The 13083-nt window shown below is 39.1% G+C and overlaps 1 protein-coding gene across 2 annotated transcripts in view; it reads left to right on the top strand.

Moving 5' to 3' along the window:
- Window positions 1-13083, top strand: part of GNG2 (G protein subunit gamma 2) — a 117228-nt gene that overhangs the window by 13382 nt on the left and 90763 nt on the right. For both annotated transcript variants that reach the window (XM_087855973.1, XM_045810372.2), the window contains exon 2: window positions 6535-6576. The gene's annotated coding sequence lies outside the window, so the exon portion shown is untranslated. The remainder of the gene's footprint in view (window positions 1-6534; window positions 6577-13083) is intronic.

Here is a 13083-nt window from a genome sequence, read left to right as displayed (position 1 = left end):
ACACACACACACACACACACACACACCAATTGAGTTTTCCTGACTGGTCAGTTAAATCAATTTGATGTAAATAAAATCCGCTCTGGGCCAAGACAGGAGCTAGAGAGGCCAAAGGCTCTGTGTATGGCGCCTGTCGGACTTAAATGAAAGCCTTGTTTTCTCTAGAGAGGTATGTATTTTGTTGATTACAGCACCTGTAAGAGAAGAATGACTAATCTCTGGAATTCCTGATTATGAGTTATTTTGAAAATTGGTTTTCACTTTCCAACTCGGGGGGCAACATGCACTTCCATCACTGTTGCCTTGTCTTCATGGTTCCTAATTTCCACAGTGGTGGTCGTGTATTTGAGAGGCTCCATAGGTGAGGCAGCTGTAGTGGAAAGGGGAAATTTCGAAGTAGAATTGCTGACATTACAGTGTTTTGACTGCTTGTCTCGGTGTGTGCTTTCTTTGCGTCCTCATCAGAGCAGACTAACGGATTAATAGTAGGAGTACCTTTTCTATGATAAATGATGGAGTGCTTCCTACTCATATTTGCATTTTTAAACAGGAAAGTAAAGTAAATTTCTAGGCTTTGCCAACAGAGCTCTGTTTAAGAAGGGTATTTATCTGATCTGTACAGAAATGAGAAAAATGGTGAAAATTTTAACAGGAAAAAAATCTCATTTTAGAGTCTTTTTGGAGAACTGAGCTGATCCTTTGCCATTTTTTAAAAATCTCATAAATGATGGTGGTGTTTAGGGAATATTGCTGTGGATGGACATTAAAATAATTTCACTAAGATGGGGCGCCTGGGTGGCATAGCGGTTAAGCGTCTGCCTTCGGCTCAGGGGGTGATCCCGGCATTATGGGATCGAGCCCCACATCAGGCTCTTCCGCTATGAGCCTGCTTCTCCCTCTCCCACTCCCCCTGCTTGTGTTCCCTCTCGCGCTGGCTGTCTCTATCTCTGTTGAATAAATAAATAAAATCTTTAAAAAAAAAAAATTTTCACTAAGAAAAAAAAAAACCTTGCTATTGAACAGACCCTAGATTTTCTTTTAATTAAAATAATACAAAAGTTAAGAATAGGTGAAAATTTCTAGGTAAAAAAAAAATTGTTTTTTACTATAAGTCTTAATCCTCAAATATGGTAGTGTATAAAATAATTTTCTAAGGCTTAATACATAGGCAAACATAGTAGTTAAAGAATACCAGTTTGGAATCAGAATCTGTCTTGAGCAAGTTACTTTCTATACCCCAGTTTCATCATCTATAAAATGGGAAATAATAATGACAATACCTAGCTCACAAAATTGTCAGGAGAAAATTATATAATATATTAAAATGTTTACATAGCAGAGCACGTGACCTATAGTAACTATTTAGAAGTATAGCTATTCAATTATTATTGTTACCACAAAGCTGGAGTAGAGTACCTTTTATTCTATCCATGGGATTCTTACCAAATTCTAGCAGAAGTGATTGTCATGGCCCAACATTAGTCACAGATACAAAGGACTTGGCGTGAGGAATCACCCGAGGAGGCCTATTTCTCTGGGGTAGCCAGATGTCGATGTTTTGACTTAAGAGTCCACTCAGCCTTGCACTATTTGTCCAGTAATTTATGCGCTCAGTCATAAATATTTCCAGTATTCCTTCCAAACTCATGATAGGCTTACTTTACACTTCTCTGTCCACTCCAGTTAAGTGTAGCCGCATCTCTTGTATTAGGCAGTGAAATGAGAGAAGTCCTCTTTACCCCTTCCGGGAAGAAGCTTCTAAGAACCAGGATGTGAGCACAGTCCTTGGCAATGGGCAGAGGCAGAAGCAGAGAAATGGGGGCTGCACTCTTAAGCCTGGGTCTTGGAGTAAAGGCATCATAGGGATGGGTCTCTCCACTGACCGGCGATGGACATGTAGTGGGAGTGAGAAATAAGCTTTGCTGTCCTACACCAAGATTTTGGGGCTGTTCATTGCCACACAGTATAACCTAGCCTATCCTGACAGGTTCATTCTGGTTATCCCTTCAAACTCTAGAGGAAAAGTAGATTATTGGTAACAGTATGTAAAATATGTAGCTATTCGGAGGCAGTAATTTCTAATGACTATTGTGTATGTGTGTGTGTTATATGTTGTGTTATATGTAAGCGTCAGGAGATAGAATTTTAAGTTAAATAGATTTATAAGTTTCCATTTAAATTTCTTTCAAAGTAAGGTTTATTTCCAATTCATATGGAGGAAAACCGACATAACCAAAATTACCAGCCTATTTTTTTTTTTTTTTTTTTTTAAGAGAGGGCCAACTATCATGCCAAAGTCAGGACTCAGAATTCTAGGCCTGATACTATCGTTGGAAAATGGTCCTCTCATTGAGAGCTTACCCGCAATGGTGCTTTGTGAAGCAAAGAATCTTTCTAAGATAAGATAACAGACTAAACCACACCCACGGCCTTTATCTCCAATAAGAAAATGGTCTTCCTTAAGCCCAATGGCACTGTTCCGGTTGCAGACAATGACACTACTACCTAGAGGGTCCTAAATAATATGTATTGAATGAAGGAATGAAAGCAGTCCACGGTTTTTCCAAATGTCTGGACTCTTTCATGTTTGCCTTTTAAGGATTTATTTATTTATTTATTTGAGCGCACGCGTGCTGCCTATGGACATGCAGGGAGAAGGGGCAGAGGGAGAGAGAGGGAAAATCCCAAGCCAATTTAGCGCTGAGCAGGAGCACGACCTGTGGCTCCAAATCACTACCCATGAGGTCATGACCTGAGCCGAAAAGAAGAGGGGGACACTCAGCTGACTGCACCACCCAGGCACCTCCATGTTTGCATCTTAAAAATAAGTGTCTTTTATTTTGGACGTTGGTTTAAAAACATCTTGGTACTAAAACTTAACATTTATTCTTTTGTAGCACTTTACATGTGACTGACCGTGTACCCACAGATTAGGCTATTTTATTTGATATTTTTTACTGCTGATTTTATTTCACTTGATTATTTCATTTGGGTCTCTAAAACTACATTATTAAATACCTTAATTATTAAAATTAGGGGCAGATTAATTATCTCCAGTGTACAAACTCAATTTCATTATTAACCCAAGTTTTAAATTGATTAATCTTGGAGCGGTTAAGGAACCAAGTGGGGTTTTTTGTCATCCTTAAGGAGAAGGGCATATTTGATTTGATGAATCTCTCTCCATCCCAGCGGTTATGCTAATAGGAGCAAGAAATTTGCAAGAAAACTTTGAATAGCTTTTATAAACCACCCAGAAACTGGTGTGTCTGGGGCTTCTGGGAGAACAATCTGTGAGTCATTTTAAAAAACAAACACACTCATAATCACAGTGCATGTTGTTACCATGGTAATTAGGCCTGTCGAGTTGGCTTGCTTATGTTCCTGTCAAGAGAAGAGGGGGAGAGAAACTGAGAATTCAGAGCTTGGCCTATCAGCTTCTATATGCCTATTGCAAGAGAGAGTTTAGGGGGTTCTTGAAAACGTACTGGCATAGTCATCCTAAGAGGGAAGTGAGGAAACTCTGGCATCCTGCCTTTGTTATTGAATATAAGTTAGCCATATTAGTGTCGGGTGTTGTGATTCACAGGAGAGAAAAGGACCATTTGGCATTCTCTTGGCAAAAAGGGAAAATAGATCCTTTATCTGTTGTATAATTACGTGGAAGTCTCTAAGGTCTACCTGGGGAAGTGTCTTCTGTGCAGGTGCACAGGGCTTTAATGATCTTCTAAAAGGCACCGGATACCACTGGCAAAATGTTGTTGCAGGTGAAAGGATCTGCGTTATAAAGCGCATTATTCTAATATGGGTAGAGACTGGTTTCAGTGAAGCCATTGTTTCAGAGCTGATCCCCAAGTAGACGAGGTATCTTTTCTCTGTTGCATGGGGTAGACATGACTCCTTTATCTTGGACAGTCATCTTATAATACAGGCCCATGGGTCACAGAGATGAGGGAGGTTATGTGAGCTCTGACAAATCTGTCGCCATTCCAGAGGAAAGTAAAATCAAAATATAACGTTTGTTTGATGGACAGTCAACAGTTATTGGGCCAGTGGACTTACGGTAGGGGTGAGTCATTATGATTCTATCTGAGGAACAAACAACACCCTTAAATTAAAGGTATGAGTTAGGACATATAAAGCTGTTTTTAAGAATGTTTCTAAGTTTACTTTAAGAGGTCTAGGTATTCTCTTAAATGAAGAAATATAATATGTTGACTAGAGCTTTATTTTTTTAGAGGATTCCTCAAGCAGATATTAAAGCAGATTGTATTTAAAGCTAAAGAACTTTTCTGTATTAAAACTATTTTTCAGATGGCTTGAAATAAAGTGCCATGAAGTGTGATGAAAACGTCATACAAACTCAGGGAGCTGGTGTGTGATTTATGCCCTTGTGAGGATATAATAACTACTTCTTGAAACTGTACATTTCATTTTTTCTCTCATATATGGACAGAAGGCTCATGTTGCTCGAACTCTCTTCTGTGCTATCTTAATTTTCTTAAAATTACTAAACCATGCTTAAATTTTTTTTCTGGTAAAGTAATTCATGGTGATTATTGAAAATTTGGAAAATACTTAAATTTTAAAGAAATGACCGCTTCTGTTAATTAGGTTGTTGGTTAAACTGCACGTAACAGAGGCTTGATTTCACAGTGGGGCGACAGAAGTTCTTTCTCTTTCAGATAATAACCCAGAGGTGGGTGGTCCAGGGCTGGAAAGCTAGCTCTGCTCCACAAGATCATCCCAGGACCTAGGCTTTTTCTATCTTGTTAGTCCATCACTCAAGCATGTTTCTCTTGCTTTTTGATCGAAAGCAGCTTGCCCTAAGGATCCCACTTAGGACCAGCAGGAAGGGAGAACGTTGGAAAGGAGAGGGCATGGCCCAGAAATTGCACAAATCATTTTTGCAGCCGTCCCGCTGAACTTTGTCTCATAGCCACACACCTTGCAGCAATGGAGGCTGGGAAAAGTAGTTATCCTTGACATGTAGGTTCCTAGCTTAAAAATCTATTATAAGCCTAGAAGAGCAGAGCAGATACTGGCTGTATCTAGCAATTCCTGCTACTTCCATTATCCTATAGAAAATAGGATAGAAGAGGCAATATGCTGTTCACATTTTGATGTATCTTCTTCCAATCATTTTCTAGAATAATCTATATCAGAAAGATTATATATAATATTTACTAGAAAATATTATTTGTGATATATTAGAAGAATATTACACTTGAAAAATATAAACTGTATTAGAAAAATATGTATTTGAAACATATTAGAAAATTAACTGAGGTCACACACTATATATATATATATGTATATATATATATGTATATAAAATTTTGTATTTTTTCACATTGCTTTATATCATGTGTATTTTTCCTCATCATTTAAGATTTTTGTATGTATTGTTTCAAAGTTGCATCATGCGGAGTTTTGGTTTACTTAATAAATTATGTTACTGATATTTAGGCTATTTCTGACACCTTGGTAATAATTCTTCGCTTACGTTTGGATTTTTTTGTTTGTAAAGTCAAGGAGTGTTACCACAATGACAGTGACTGAGAACATATTTGAGGATCTTGATGAATAGTGCCAAACTATGTCCTCGAGAGGCTGCTAGCACCAGTAATGCGCGAGAGTGTTCGGCTCCGAGCAGCCTTGGTTGGACAGGTTCCTCCCACTAATCATTGTTATCCCTAGGGTTCATTCTCTGAAAATAGGTTGGTTTGGGCTTTTTTTTTTTTTTCTTTGCTGTCATTAATCATGAGATAATGCTTTCCTAATAACTTTGGCTCATTTTAAAACATACTATCCCTTCTGGTCATCTGGGAATATAATTGGTTGGGCTGAGACTGTAGCACACCTGCCAGTCTGGAAGCCGCGTGAGATCTTTATAGACACGATGTTCATTTGGTCCTAGGACCCAATGTGAACTTGCCTCGACATCCGCCGAAGTCACTGGGGCCAGGGGTGTCAGTGTCTCTACTGTTACGCAGCCTACAGAAACGTTAGATACTAAAAGATGCTTTTATAATTCCGAAATTGTCCAAATCTACCCTCTTACAGGCTAGATACACACAAGTGGAAATCCAGCCCTGTTCGTAACTCCTGGAGCAGGAATGTGGTCTGCCTCTGCCCCTTTGGTCCTGTCGGGAGCAAATCGGGTTAGGTCAGGGAGGAAAGTTTCTTCTTAGTCATCTCACTTAGTCATCTCTGTCACCAAGAACTCTGCTTCCCTTAGGTTCAGAAGCCGACTTTGTGTTTTCATGTTTTCCTGTAGGCCAAGGAAGTTCACAAAGAAAGAGACTCTTATTTCACATCTGTTTCTGAAAAGAAAAAGAGTTAACAGAGTGTTTGTTTCTTGGCTTGGAAATGTAAACCTGTGAGACCCTCTGCCCTTAGAGCTATTCAGCCGTTACCACCAAACCCTACTTACAGAAACACTCATTTGTTTATTCAACTCTTATGTGTCATGTTATTTTGTCCTGTTTATTAAAAAAAAAACATTCGTTTTCCTCTCTGCTTTCTCAACAGCCCAGATCTGCCAGTGAGCCTCAGGCTTTGGGAACTGAAGAGGTAAGAATTAAAAACTATTTTCTCCGAGGAGCTTCTTGAGTCTAACCAGAACTTGAAGCAGAAAAGAGTATCTTAACTGATCCTGTAGATGAATGCATTTAACATGTGATGTTTATCAGTAAGAAATGTTCATTGAGGCTTTAGCAGGATTAACAGGACTCCAGGATTTAAGAAAAAAAGCAGTTATCCTTGATGATAGTTGAAGTCTGATTTCTCACCGCCAGATTTTCCCATTTTCTTCTAAAAATCTAAGTTGGAGAGCCTTGAGGTCACAGCCTGAAAATGTATTCCTATGGCACCATATCCAATTAATCGGTTGCAGCTATTAAAGACATACCTTGTGCAAGACAGACATCATAGTAGATTAGATCAGAGAAGAGTAAGCCCTGTTCTTAACAGATTGGTGTAGACATTGTAAGGGCTTTTCCAGCAGCAACATACAATAATAACCAAAGGTCAATCTAATGCTGTAGGGGTTTCTTCTTAAAGAAGCTAACTTGGCTTTTGAAAATAGCTAAAGCCATTTGAGTCTGGAGAGGTTGCCCCCCCCCCCCCCGATCTAAGCAACGTGGATTTTTTCCCCTATTTTAAAATTTAACCTCATTAGGAAAAATTTCAAGCTGTTTTCAAAATAGAATAATATAATATAATATCACTCAATTTCCGCAACTATCAATTCATGGCCAATATTTTTCATTTATCCTACCACCTATTTCTCTTCTTTCCCCGTTGGATTATATGTCAATGGTTTGAATTTGGTTGTTGGATTTTTAATTGTTTGTTTACATAACTATTTAGTGGTTACAGAAAAGTGCTAATAAAAAATACTATCTACCTATAACCTGACTTAGTTTACTTAGTCTTTCACCCATGTATTTATTTAGCAAATATTTAGTATTTGCTAGTATTAGAAACTTAGAATCTCTTGTCTAGGGGGCGCCTGGGTGGCTCAGTTGGTTGAGCGTCCAGCTCTTGTTTTCTGCTCAGGTCATATCTCATGGGTTGTGAGATAGAGCCCTGCATCAGGCTCTGTGCTTAGAGGGGAGTCTGCTTGAAGATTCTCTCCCTTTGCCCTCTCCCTCTCTCTCTCTCAAGTAAATAAATAAATCTTAAAAAAAAAAAAAAAGAATCTCTGGTCTAGAGCTTATTAGAAGAAAGGCCTGTGTGAATGTGCTTTTAAGACCACGTATAGCTACCCCATATTGAAGTTCTTTTGGATTTAAGTACTTAGTATCTTACAAGTGAGTACAGAGCCATCCCTGCATTCTACCAAATCCAGTAGTCCCCCCTTATTTGTGGGGGATATGTTCCAGGACGCCCCACTGGATGCCTGAAACTGCACTAGTACTGAACCGTACGTATACGGTGCTTTTTCATATATATGTATCTGTATATATATATATGTATATACATACACACATATATATGATAAAGTTTAATTATAAATTAGGCACAGTAACAGATTAACAACAATAATAAGATAGAACACTTATAACAATATACTGTAATAAAAGTTATGTGACTATGGTCTTTCTCTTAAAATATCTTATTGGACTGTACTCACCCTTCTTGTGATGGCACGTGATGATAAACTGCATGTGAGAGGAAATGAGGTGAATGACACAGGCATTGTGGGAAAGCATTAGGCAGAGGATCACCTGCTTCCTCGCAGTTGACCAAGGGCCACTGAAACTGCAGAAACAAAACCATGGATAAGTGGGGACTACTATATTGCTAATAATGAAGACTGTCTTATAAGTATTTGATGTTTTCTGTCTGATGTTTTTGTGTTGATTTCTTTCATGCTGATGAATGAACTTCAGTGTTTCAAATCAGTCCAGGCAGAGTTTCTCAATGGGACTTGCTGGCAAGTTGAGTAGGACAATTCTTCGTTGTACTCTTTGGTATTCCCGTTCTTGTCTCACAGAAGGCCAGTGGCATCTTCCAGTCATTGTGATATCCAGAGCACCCTAAGGAGACATTGAGAACTACTGTGTCTTTGCATACAACCTTAGAGAGGTTGCCATTTTCCATTCTCACAAGCATTTTTGCTTCATGCAAAATTACTGATTGCAGTTATGCTCAGTGGCTCCTTAGGTAAGTGGTCATGTGCTAACAAACTAAAGAAAGAAATGAAACGAAGTAGACATGTAAAGAAAAATGGTATTTTGCACTATTGGAGGAATTTTGAGCAAATTTGCTCTCGTACCAAATCTGTTTTTTTAAGTCTATATAAAGAAGCAAATTAAACACTGGGTAAGAAATGGTCAAATATTGGGGTTTAGAACAAAATACTGCTAAAGCATCACGCAAATTGAAAAGCAGCAGTGATGAAGGATATATTCCTTTCCTGTTTGCTGCCATAACAAATTATCACAAACTTAGTGGCTCAAAGCAATAAACATTACGGTTCTGCAGGTTTGGTTCTGTAGGGATCTCACTGGGCTAAAAGCAAAGCATCAATAGAGCTACCTTTCCCTCTGGAGGCTCTGGGGAGAATTCTAGAGTCTACCTTCCTCTATCTTCAAAGCCAACAGCACTGCATCTCTATGTCTTCTACTCTGTGTCTCTTAGCTCTGAACTCAGAAAGGCTTCTTTGATTTCAAGGCCCCATGTGATAAGATTTGGCCCACCTGAATAATCCAGGATACTCTCCCCATCTGAAAGTCCTTAATTCAAAGTCCCTTTTCCCTTGTAAAGGTTACACATTCACAGGTTCCAAAGATTAGGACATGGACTTATTTGGGGGCCATTATTCTGTTTGCTACAAAGTGAAAGAGATTAGTTATTCAGAAAAGCAGAAAGGCCTCAGGTAGCAGAGGTAGGAGTGTCTAACATTTCATTGTGTAGGGTTGAGCAGGGTTAAGGTTCCCAGATTGTTGAAGTCTTGACTCTGCAAATCCTGTTTTGTAGATGGAGGCCCTGAAGCCTTTTGCTTTACTTGGAGTATTTGGCATTGGATCCAGTGGATAGGTTGAAGTCCCACAGCTCCTTTCTTGGCCAGACCTTTTGGTACTATGGGTGTGGCCTCGGGAGAGTGTGCTGCTTTTGGAGTTTCTCTAACTCTGGGGAGTTTGCCCACCATGTGCGGGTTCCAAGGTCTTTGAATAGTACCAAAGAAATGGGAGATTTTTATTTTATGCTGTTATGTCTGCTTGTCATATTATGCTCTATTTATTAAGTTCTAAAATGTGGAAATTGGAGGAAAAAATAACAATATTTTAGAGCCTCACTGTAGTGGTATTTATTATAGCTAATTTCAAAGTATGGTTTAATTTCCATCGTATATCGGGTAGGTTATCCCCACAAAGTAAGAAACCATTTCTTGCCTCTGAGTCAGATAGACCACTGGATTATTTTTTTGAAAATCATCTCTGGAGTAGAATGTAGTTGGAAATTTTTGTTGGAGATTTAAAAATTTTTCAGTTATTTTTGTAGCAAGTCCCCTCTCTGTCCACTTACAAACATTCCAACAATGCAGATCTGAAGACCAAACCTAGGGCTAGCAATAGGTAACAAACTATCCTGATTTGTCCAAGACTGGGGGTTTCCTGGGACACAGAACTTTTGGTGCTAAAACTGGGCCAGTACTGGGCAAATCAGGATGGTTGGTCACCCCACCAGATGTCTAACAAACGGCTCTAGTGGTAAGTAGCTGTCGTGTCCATGAATCGTTAAAATAGAAAAATTTTTTTAAAGGTTTTCTTTTTGGGGCACCTGACTGGCTCAGTCGGAAGAGCATGTGACTCTTGATCTCAGGGTTGTGAGTTTGAGCCCCACGTTAGGGGTAGAGATTACTTTTAAAAAATAAAATAAATAAGTAAATAAATATTTTATTTTAAAATAATCTCTACACGCATTGTGGGGCTCGAACTTACAACCCTGAGATCAAGAGTAACTCACTCCACTGACTGAGCCAGTCAGGTGCCCCAAAATAGAAATTTTGATTGAACTAGGTAATGACAACAACCCCCCCCCCCCCGGGTTTGGGTTGAAGATAGGAGTGATTCCAGCTCTTGGAAAATCTGTATCCACATGTTTGCCCAAACCAACTTAAAAAAAGAAAAAAGCAAAAAACCCAAACCCTCAGATTCAGCACTAAGAAGAACTTGTGACATTTAGGAAGTGTTACATCTCATGCCCTACCCTTTCAGTTCTCCAGTGTTAACCAACACCCTCCTACAAGATGCCTTCCATGAGCACATCTTTAGTAACTTTGTCACTGAAGTGACCTCACTACATCTTTGTCAGCATGTCAGCACGTGTGGAAATGATAAAACCCAAGTTTGCCAAAGCAGCACAGGGCTCTCTTAGTCTGAATCCTGTCTTCTGTACGACAAGACTGAACTTTCCTGCCTAAGAGACAGCATAGACTGTCCAGAAGGAGATAAGTATTAGGAAGATGATCTTGAAAGCCTGAGGGGAAGGGATTGGAGTGGATCCTGGCTTGGCGTCTTACCCAGCTCAGGACCTTGGTGCTTCCTGACCCGCCCACTATAGAGAGTGGGCTACTTGCCCTGATCTGAGTAGCTGCATTCAGGTAAAGACTCTTGCTCAGTCCTTCCTGCTTCCATTGTACACCGCCCTGTGTTAGCCACTCCAAGCCAGACAGAAAACTGGAATATTGAAGATCCTAGGGTCTCAGTTTTTACATTTCTGTGACCTTTATTGGGATATTTTTGTTCTTTAAGCCATTGGGATAAAGAAGACTGCAAGAACAATAAATTAGCTTCCCCAGAACAGACTTTGGACTTTCAGAAGCTGACACTTTTTTTCTTCTTTTTTAAAAAATGTATTTAATTCTTCCCCATCTTCCAAACTGCCCTAGTTGGTGGGTACAAGTAATTCTCCTTCAATAACCAGCCCGCCGCCTTTTGTTTTCCAAAATAAATTGAGTACTCTCAGTTGTGGAGGTAGGGTCTGGGTTTCTGACAAGGATAGGTCTTGGATAGAACTGTGAATTATTTTGATATCTTCCTCAACCCCTTTTTTGGGTTCCTTCCTTCCAGGACAACCAATCCTGATTTCATTTTGTTAGGACTAGTGTCATTTCAGCTTTAGACTCTGCTGTTTTTTTCTGAATCAAACAAGTTCCAGAAGAAATGAAAGCATACCAAATCATTATGCTGTCATTTAAACCCAGATTCTCTTATTCTTTGCCAGAGAGAAATTAGAGAGTGAATGTAAATAAATAAGAGGTCCAAATGACCACTCTGGGTGCAGTGTTCCTTTGGGGGTGATGGAAATGTCTTGGAACTAGAGAGAGGTGATGGCAGCACAGCACTGTAGATATACCAAGTGCTGTTGAATTGTACACTGTAAATGGTTAATGGTTAATTTTCTGTTATGTGAATTTTACCTTAAAAAAAAAATTGATTGGATTTCAAGTAGAAAAAGAAAAAAAAAAAAAGACTGCTTTTCCCTCTCTTTAAATTCTGCAAGAAGCCTTAGCCATTTTAATACATTCATGTTAAGTTTCTAGATCAAAATTGTTGTGCTATCCTGTGCCATTACTCAGAGAAGATACGTAGACCTAAAAGTGCCTGCAAGGTAGAACTGATGAGGAAACGCTGCAGGGGATGAGGGAGGGACATCTCTGATAGTTAAGACACCAGTTGTTTATTAAGAGGTATAGTTTTTGTTACTAGATTATACACTGGCCTATAATTTTCAAAGCTGATCACAATAACAAATTGTTTTTTAAGTTGAACCATTTAAAACACTGGGCAGTCTTCTATCTTTCATGGGATAGACGCTGTGTCAACGAGGTTGGACAGTTTTTTAATATCCTGTAGTTGCAGACTGCAGTGGGATATGATAAAATAGAAAGAGTCCAGATGTGATAACTTTAATGAAATGTGAGCAAGGTAACAAATTTCAGATAGAGAAATGCCTTTTATTAAAACATCTCCTTGGACATCCCCGGGGGCTGTCATGTGATCAAAGTCTGATGGGGACTTGTTTTAAGGGATGCTTACATAAGGGCTCACACAATCCTTGGTTTAATTATGAAGCTTTAAGGTTTTTTAATTCCTTCTAGATTTAGAGGCAACCGTTTTGACCTTTCTACAGAGATGTAACTAGGCAACCAGTAACAGCACTTAGCCAGTGCACAGCATCCAAACTTCATAGCCAGCCATGGCATCATTTAAAAAGATACCATTTAAATCTGTCTTTTAGGTCTGGCATATGCTGTCATGTAACCTTTAATTTCTTAGAAAATATCATGCAAACCCCCAGCTGTAAAATAGAATGGTTCCTAGAAGCCCAGCATCCTCCGAAGTTAATAGGGAAGTATGCCTATGAGCGCAGCAGTGACAGAGTTGAGAGGTAGATGCATGCCCTGTGCTTTATAGTTGGGAATTAAGAAGGTAGCTTTCATGTTTGGTGTGTGACGGTGTAAGAGTTTAAAATCATATCCTCAGCAGGGGGGCAATGAACATTCCTCACGATATGATTAATGGAAAACATGTACAGTCACAGAGATGAAAGATGGCTTTTATTCTA

The sequence above is a fragment of the Ursus americanus genome, chromosome 26 (genome assembly GCF_024610735.1).
Source record: "Ursus americanus isolate L20-20 chromosome 26, mUrsAme1.1.p, whole genome shotgun sequence".
In the NCBI taxonomy this organism is placed as follows: domain Eukaryota; kingdom Metazoa; phylum Chordata; class Mammalia; order Carnivora; family Ursidae; genus Ursus; species Ursus americanus.
This window is presented reverse-complemented; position numbering and strand designations above follow the sequence as displayed.